Source organism: Quercus lobata, chromosome 6 (assembly GCF_001633185.2).
Source record: "Quercus lobata isolate SW786 chromosome 6, ValleyOak3.0 Primary Assembly, whole genome shotgun sequence".
NCBI lineage: Eukaryota > Viridiplantae > Streptophyta > Magnoliopsida > Fagales > Fagaceae > Quercus > Quercus lobata.
In genome coordinates this window covers 31,369,881-31,379,054 of record NC_044909.1, presented here as the reverse complement: position 1 = coordinate 31,379,054, position 9,174 = coordinate 31,369,881, and the positions used below count along the sequence as shown (strand labels likewise).

Below are 9,174 nucleotides of genomic sequence, written 5' to 3'. Positions count from 1 at the left end.
CTGAATATCAAATGGCTTCCATGGGAATGTGAATGCATGCCTAGTTCCTTTTATCAGCCTTTGACCAATGAAAAAATAAACTTGCTTTCATGATTAACGAGGGAGATATTCAAGTTGTTGATGGATTTTTTATAGTTTAATTATGTTTGTTAATTTTTATGTCACAGTTTTCCAATTTAATAATGAATCCAGAAGCAACCTTAGATCTTTTACCAGAATTTGAAGTTTGGGAAGTTCAGATGTTAATTTATACAATGAGTTTAAGAACATAATATTTTTCACTACTGTTAACATAGCTTTATTGTAATTGGTGCATAATAAAAATAGTGTCAACAACGATTCTAAATGAAAGTGATATTGTTTTGAACAAAACAAGCTATGTCAGCATGAAAAAAGGGAAATGCCAGTTTGTTTGTGCAACTATTACAGCTGCAGATCAACTATGTAGAATCCACCCCATGATAGGGTGTTAATTGGTCTGAACCATACAATTGTAACAGCAGATCGATAAGATTGTCAACTAAATTGTCGGCTATCGTGTACCAGCTAAAGTCCAAAGTCAAGAATGTGTTTTGAAGAAAAAACTTTTGCAATAGTACATGAAGAATGAAATAAATTGATAAAGGAGCAACTTTAAGGATGGACAGTTTGCATTATGAGCACCATAAGTTCTAACTTTTAAGTAATATCAATAAAAGTCAAAATTGACAGGCACTTAGGGTTCGTTAAAGACCTTATGCAATCAAGAAATTCAACCCCTTGAGTTAAAGTTAGGCTCTACCTCACCTAATATTTGAGTTTCAAGAACTGTGAATGATTGACTACTATATATAACACTATCTGCAGCTGACCTAAATTAAAAGGCATCGCTTTTTTTGAAATTTTTATTTTGTTGCTCATATTAGACTGTTGAGAACAGTTCTTAATTAAATTGGGGTATCTGGTTAGTTGATACTCCTTGGGTGCTGAAGTGGTTAATTTCAATATGCTCAAGGTCTCATAATCAAACAATTGTATGACAAACCTGTAAAATTTGATGATTAATTACCATCGTTTTGACAATTAAATCAATCTAAAACCATTGCTCCATTTTGATGCTAAAATATGATCAGAGCTTTTGGGAGGAGATGGGAGGACAAGAAAAGGTAAAAACACTAGTTTGGAGTTATATCACTTCTATAATGTTAATAAAAACAAGACGTACACCTAATAAATAATATGACATAATTTCAAAAATTAGGGGAAAAGTAAACTTTTGTATAAGATAACTTCTTATTATTAGTTTAGAATATCATGTTAGTTGTACTCTGATTAGATAATAATTTTTTTAGATTGAAAATTAATGAGACTGGGCATGGCTGCTCCTCTATACAAAGACCTAGTTTTCATAGATACACACAATTTGCATTAACCGGAAACTAAAAGCCTCTTAGCTGAAAATCTCTCAAAGGAAGCCTTCCTTATTGTTTGCTTCCAGCTAAAGAATCTCATTTAACTGATAAGAAATAAATGGTCAAAGACTCGAGAAAATGAGTATCAAAAGTGTTTAAAATTAAATTAATTAAAAACTCTGTATATGATGAGCAACCAATATAATCAATTAACTATTATAACTTTTGATTATCTTGTTGGTTTAGCATGCATGCACTCAAGTTTAGGGAATTGCAGCTTCTTATCAAGAAAAATGGTTAGGTTGATAGCTCCATTTTACAGGAAATAACAAATATGGGAGCATCACGTAAACTTAGGGCTATTATGAAGTAGACCATTTTCTCTGCTTGTGTAACCTATAGTGACATTTCTTTGACATTGACTCTATGAGACATGAAGGATTTCCCATTTATGATTTATAGCTCCACATTTATAGGTTTTTAGGGTCTACAAGTTCCTGGATTAATCATCACCCTTCTCAATAATTAACATTTTACCACAATAGACTCAAAGCTTTGCAAGACTTACATATAGTGTTCCTCCACAAAAAGGTCTCAAGTAGCATAGGCAATGAATTTTTTAGGTCATAAAAAAAAGGGAAACAATCTTATCATGTACGAGTGGTTTTTGTTTGACTTAGCAATCCTTATCAATACTAATAATAATAATAAATAAATAAATAACTATGATTCTTGTTTATCTTGCTATAGATCAATGATAGAAAATCATGTTTAAAATAGTCAACCTTAAGAAAATTAGTTCATCAAAATAAATAAGTGGGAACTCCACAAAGATACAATAATGGATCATAAGAATATCTTGAATTTTAGTGAACATAAAAAATTAGGTGAAAATATAATTTTGATCCCTAAATTAATTATGTCTTCTATTAATTTCAATTTAGTCATTAAGATTTTAATTAATAAAGTGTTTGTGTTATTTTCCCCTTACCTTGCCATCATAGTATCTGAATAATTATTACTTATTTGAGAGACTTTTTTGTACACGTGTCCTATTATGATCGTAGTGTTTTACGTGGATTAAGTATAAACTTAACCATGTATTTATAAGCTCTTGGGTACCCTTCCATTGTAAGCTGGTTTTCAAAGGTGAATTCTATCCATAGGTTCCTAACATGTCCTTATAATATTGACATGGTACAATAGACCATATTCTTGCATCATAAAATCAAAACATATAAAAACAAGTGAATTTAATATTTTATAAAATAATAACTTAATTGAAAAATAGGAGTCCCTAATGTGCTTATCTTTTTTTCTCCATATATTTTAATTTTGTAAAACCAACATATATGTGACCTAACATGTCATATTTTATGCGTGTATGTGGAATTAGCAAGTATCATTCACATAGTAATGGTTTTGAAAGGTAGGATAAAAAATAATTTTCTAATTAATAGCACCTTGAACTGTAAGCCTAGAAGTCAAGCTTCCCTTTTTTCTAATTAGGGTGGTTTTTAAAATTTAAGGGATTAAATTGAGACCTTTATAGTTCAAGGATCGATAAAATTGAAAAAAAAAATCACTGAATAGGAAAAAATTGAAACCTAAAACATAGTTTAGGGATCAAACCCATATTTTGAACCCTTTTTTTTTTTACAAAATATTTTGAACCTTTTTTTAATTATGTAAACACATGACCAAAAATATGGAGGGGACTTTGGCTTGGTCAAAAGAAAGGGAGACTTGATTATTAAAGGGGGGGGGGGGGGGGGAGTAGTAGCTAGACTTGAGGTTTTTGTTGTTTAAATTGTCAATATTGCTAATCAAAACCTATAGCTTTATATATCTATAGATATATATATATATATATATATATATAAATAAAGCTTTGGTTAAGTTCTCTTTCATGGGAGATTTGGATAATACTATCGACACAAAACTCTTTCCTAAACAACACATATGGTTTCTTTATGGTAATGTCGCACTCTCCAGCTATATAAGGCCTAATTTCATCATGTATATGGGCATTTCAAATTCGCTGCTTCTTCTTCTTCGTTTTTTCCCCAACTAAATCATATTTTCAAAACTAATGAAAGATCTACAAAGGGTTACTTGGGGGGCCATCAATACAAGCATTAAAGCGGCACCTTATATCAAAGAAGACATAATAAAGATTCAAAAAGAAATTGGGGGGCCATGGCACCCAATTGCCACCCCGAAGCTAGCTAGATAGGCCCCTACTAGTAGAAGCATTTGAGTGAAAATTTTAGTGTTTTCATACTTTTTTTCATTAGAAAGGTGACGCTAATGTGCATTAGGAAGGTTCCTCAATATAAGATAAAATAAATAAGTCAAACATTTCAAACCTTGCCCCAGTAAAAAAGAGGAGGAAAAAAAAGTTTTAAATTTAAGATTTTCATATGACGGGTTCCAATTAATTCAACAGATAAATTATTTTGATCTTAAATAAGAGACCTTTTATTGAATCTCATTTACAGAAGATCTTAGATTGGTGTTTTAATATGATGATTGTCGATAAAGGACAATTCTCATGAAGAAAATATTATAGGTGATATATGTGTGTGTCATATTTCTTTTTTTAACTGCACACTTGGTCTCATTCATTGTGCTTTACTTATTCACATCGGGGCCATTGTCCCGGCAGATGAAAATATTAAACCTCGTTAACCACTCACTAGAGGTGATTAAAGCACTACAAAAATTCTTAGTTTAATTTTGTAGGGATGAGATATAATGCTTAGTTTTTAAGCCAAAACTTAATCAGGAGATATCTTTGATCTGGTATTTCTAGTCAAACAAAATCTATTGCAAGAATATCAATCTTGGGTGAGGTAATGATTTGTAACTTCATGAGGTTATAAAAGGGTTGGAGGGACTAGGGTCTATGACATGGATGGGAGTTGCGAAACAAGTTTAGTTGTACGTAAATTTATCAAAATAAACATTTGGCTCATAAAATATTGGGCTATAGGAGTAAGTCATCAAACTAAAACATTAGATTTTACCCCTAATTATCAAATCTGGTTTGTGAATCAGAAACATTGTCTACACAATGTAATTCTTTTAAAAAAGGGCAGTATTTACGACAAAAGCACTCAAGAAATCAAAGAAGTTGCTTAAATGTATTTTATTTCTCTCTCTCTCTCTCTCTCTCACACACACATATATATATGTTCTTTTTATCTTAATTATGAACTCTAGTTCCACTTTTCCATATGAAAAAAAGGTGTGATTATAAACATTTGGCTCATAAAATATTGGGCTATAGGAGTAAGTCATCAAACTAAAACATTAGATTTTACCCCTAATATCAAATCTGGTTTGTGAATCAGAAACATTGTCTACACAATGTAATTCATTTAAAAAAAGGGCAGTATTTACGACAAAAGCACTCAAGAAATCAAAGAAGTTGCTTAAATGTATTTTATTCTCTCTCTCTCACACACACATACATATATGTTCTTTTTATCTTAATTATGAACTCTAGTTCCACTTTTCCATATGAAAAAAAGGTGTGATTATTGATAAACAAATATTAAGAAATATGTTTTGTGCTTAGAAAAAAATCAATAATTTATTAGAAGTTTAGGAAAATAACCCTTGTTCCAAGGGTTAAAAACTTTGATAGGCTTTTCTTCCCGGAAAACAATAATAATTTTTTTCACATCAAACCCTACAAGTATTTGTTTATTTCTATAGTTGCTTCTCTAATTCTTTGTCTCTATCTGTAAACTTTAATTAGCTAGCTAAATCATGTTTAGTCTATTTGCAATTCAGAGACAAAGCAGGCCCACTAAGCAGATGATCCTTGGTGCAATCACGTGATCATTTTTGTACACAACATTACATAAAAATGTTGATGGCCTTATCTGAAAATGATTGTAGCCCCACCTGTGTTGGGTTTTCTCCTTCCATTCATTAATGCATTGTTTGTTGGATGATTAACTACTAAACCAGATTGATTAAATTCTTTAATAAACAATATAATTATATATCAAAGAATACAAAGCAAATTGTGGCCGCACAACATTGCATATCTTCTCTGGATAGGTCATGTATGTATAACACTGCCTTACTAGATTCATAACACACACATTTGCCAGGTTATGCTAGGAGGGAAAATTGCCATGTGATTGTCAGTACTGGGTTATGAATGCTGCTTTGGTTAGGCTAGAGAATAGGTATTTAGTGAGGCCCACTGATTTGGTATGCCAAGCAAGCTGTTCCCAAGTCCTTATTTCTCAAATCATCTAAACATGAGAAGAGACATAAAGCAAGAGAATATATACAGACTTCATGACTAACTAAACTTATAGCTAGGTATCAGCCTCAATTCTAGCATTTGATGTTCTTTACTACTAAAAAAATACAAAGGCAATGTTATGCTCTAATTTGGGCCCGAGTTATACCCAGTGTACAAATCTCCTACTTTTATGAAATTTAGAATTAATAGATGATCGGTAGGCAATCTCACCTCTATTATCTTTGGAGAGTCTGATTCTAGGATGTTCTAATGTTGGTCGCATAAAGTAAAAACATTTAGTCAATTCTTACTCTATTCAAATTTGAAATTTGGGTTTAGAAGCATATACTAAATTAATCATAATCTGTACTATGAACCTAAGCCAGTTAATGAAAACATGATCATATTAATATAAAGCCACTTGAGTCTTGATGGAAGAAACATGACCAAACCCTGAACCCCACCCCAATCCTAGCTAAATGACATGAGAGTTAATTCTAAGGAGTGCTTTTTAGCCCCAGTCATCTACTAATACAAGAAAAAGGAAATAAAAAACAAAATAAGCACCTTTCAATGGGAGACAAAGTCAGAGCCCTCTAACTGGTTGATATACACACTACCCTTGTATTTCTTGTCTTTGATTGAAACCTGTTTTTTAAACACCTTGCTATCCTTTTCTTGCTATTTCATGCTAGACAAAAGGAGACATTGATGTGAAATTTGTTAGACCATATTAGTCACATACAAATTCCCAATACGCAACTCGTCCAAGTGTCTAGGTAATTATAAGTACTAGTTTTTGTCTATATAAGAGAGTAAAATGAAGAAGCTCTAAGCATAGAGATAAATTGAATTGTTCAACAAAAAAAGAGAGAGATTCTAAGATGGCTGCAGTACCATGCAAACGCCTTATTCTTGTGGCCTTCATCATTCTTTGCCTTTTCTCTACCACAACTAGAGGTAATTAATTTCTTCTCCATAACCTACATGACTATATTTCAACAACAATGAAACTAAAATACATGGTTCTTAATTTTTTTTTGTGGGTTTTTTGCTTCTTAATTTGATAGCAGCACGCAATTTGCGAGTGGTAAGTAAAGGATCCCAGATGAGCCATGATGGTCCATCATCACCTAAAGAAGAGAGGATTCCGGAAGTTGATGTTGATTACACTCCAGCAAGAAGGAAGCCTCCAATACATAACTAAAATGCAAATTTTGTTAAACAAGCAGTGGTTTAGTTATTAATGTTCCTAGTATAGCTAGTTTGAGCGCATATGTAGCTTGATATATATATTGCAGAAATGTGATTGGGGAAGAAAAAAATTGATCATGTAAAAATGTAAGCGGGAAATAGATCTGGTACTATATATATATTATCTTTGGATCTTTTGCAAACTAGGGTTATGGAAAGTTTTATATAGAAAAGCTGACTGTAACATGCTACACAGATGTGTTAGTTTGTATAAGGGTTTATCAATAACTAAGTGGATGTATAATATAATTATCTTATAATTGTTTTTTAATTAAAATCTTTTTGAACAAGAAACAGCACAAATTAAAATTTTAAAGCTTCTTTTAAAACCCTAGAAGCAAGAGAACCAAACACTAATTCCTCAACCTATCATAAACCTATTGCAAACTGCAATATATAAGCAATCTACATTGAAGGAATCTCTAAACAAGTAATCAAGCTTTCTGCAAAACTTACTACACAGCTAATAGGATGGATGCATCTTTGCAAAGGACTCAAGCCAAACACCATAACAGTAGTCATAAGGCTAGAAATTAAATTCCTTCTAGCAGTCTGTCATATAGTAAAATTAAATATATATATATATTATTTCCATTTTTTTATTATTTGAAAACCAGGTTGCTTTCAGTGCTTTCACATGAATATGAATGCATCCGTAACTAGAGTGACAAGATATATATATCAAGTAAGATTATTTTTTAGATATTCTTCCTATGTTTAGGACTATTTAAATAGAATTTTGTTAATTGACTTCGGTTATTAAATGATATCCCTTTAAAATATGATTGAAGATTTTAGAAATTTTTTAATTTTCTATTCCTTAGCTTTGAAAAGCTTGTCTCTTTTCTTACCTTATTTGGAAATTCAGCTCATAACAATGCTATATATGCACAGTTGCTTATATGGAAGCTTATCATATGAAATTTTGTCGGGTAATGCATATTATTTTAATTATATGTGTCTGTGATGGTGAAACTGAGTAATGAAAATGATCACTGCAAAGTCACAAACCAAACACCTTGGTTTCAGTTTCTCGGAAAAAAAAAAAAAAAAAAAACCTTGGTTTCGATTCCAAAATATTTCTATTAACAAAACAAGAAAATCAACTTTGATTCTCTGAAAACTTTCTTCAGCCTGTTTTAGATATAACTTACTTACCTAAAACAAAGTTTGTTTTAAAAATATTCAATCCTTTTTCTAACGTCATCAAGAAACTTCTTGACTTCGATATATCTTCCAAATAAAATGCTGTGTCAACATAATTTTATGCGTGTGTACACTCTGATTTTTTCATGCAGTAGCACATTGATGCTGCTTTGATCATATTCAGCATTTCAAGATGTTGTGCACTACGATACAATAATTTTCTGCTAGTTTCTAATTATAATCATGTGAATTGTAACAAAACGGTTTCACAGTCACATTAATCGTTAGTCTTTGTTTCACCTGATGTGCTAAGATAATTGCAAGCTGGGTTGGTTTAATGGGTCACCTAACCTGGCTGGTCACTAATGAAAAGGGTCTATAAATGATGGAATAGATGGAGTTAATCTTAATTAGGTTCAAGTTTTTTTATGCCACAGATGGTTTTGTATAAAAACTATACATATGATATGATTTTTACTGTAAACATACTTGTTTAGGTATTCGATTATCAAAGGTTAAAATGAGTTTGGACAAAGACAATTAAAAGCGAAATGGTGTCAGGTTGTGTTTAACTGGAGAGCATCAAATACAAATTAAGATTCAAATCAAGTTTTAGACACTACTGGGTTCACTCATCGTCATCCCTAGATGCTGAAATTCAGTCAATGTCTCTGAAATGAAAAATGTGGCTAGAGAAATAGCAAAAAGCTTATATATTTAAGAAACTCCTTGACTTCATCTCTGCCTGTTTTTTCTGGGCAGCAAAAATAAAATGGACCAGTATTTGGGCCTGTAAAAAACTGATCGCTTTTACACTTTCATGTATTCTCAGACAGAAATGGCTATTCAATAAATTGAATTTTGACGCCACTGACCAATCTGAAACACAGCTTCCTGGGAACCCCTGGTCACTCCGGTTCAAAGGTAGATTATAATAAGAGCGGTGGGATATGGCATCAATTCAACAGCAACAAGTCTAGGGACAACTTTTCTCACCACTCCTACATGTGATTAGAGTATAATAGAGCAGACTCAAGTGAAAGTGATACTGCTCTAGTCACGAGAAGTCACGTAAGCTATTGTTACATCCCTAGCATTATTCAAACATACTTGAGG

General features: G+C 31.8%; 1 long non-coding RNA gene across 2 annotated transcripts; it reads left to right on the top strand.

Annotated features, from left to right (window-relative positions):
• Positions 1–6,475: 6,475 nt before the first annotated feature.
• On the top strand, positions 6,476–7,103 carry LOC115993591. 2 transcript variants are annotated; one of them, XR_004093031.1, is made up of 2 exons: positions 6,476–6,618; positions 6,732–7,103. It is a non-coding gene; the product is annotated as an uncharacterized LOC115993591 (long non-coding RNA). The 2 variants fall into 2 exon arrangements; XR_004093032.1 differs by having other exon boundaries at positions 6,487–6,618; positions 6,729–7,103.
• Positions 7,104–9,174: the final 2,071 nt, after the last annotated feature.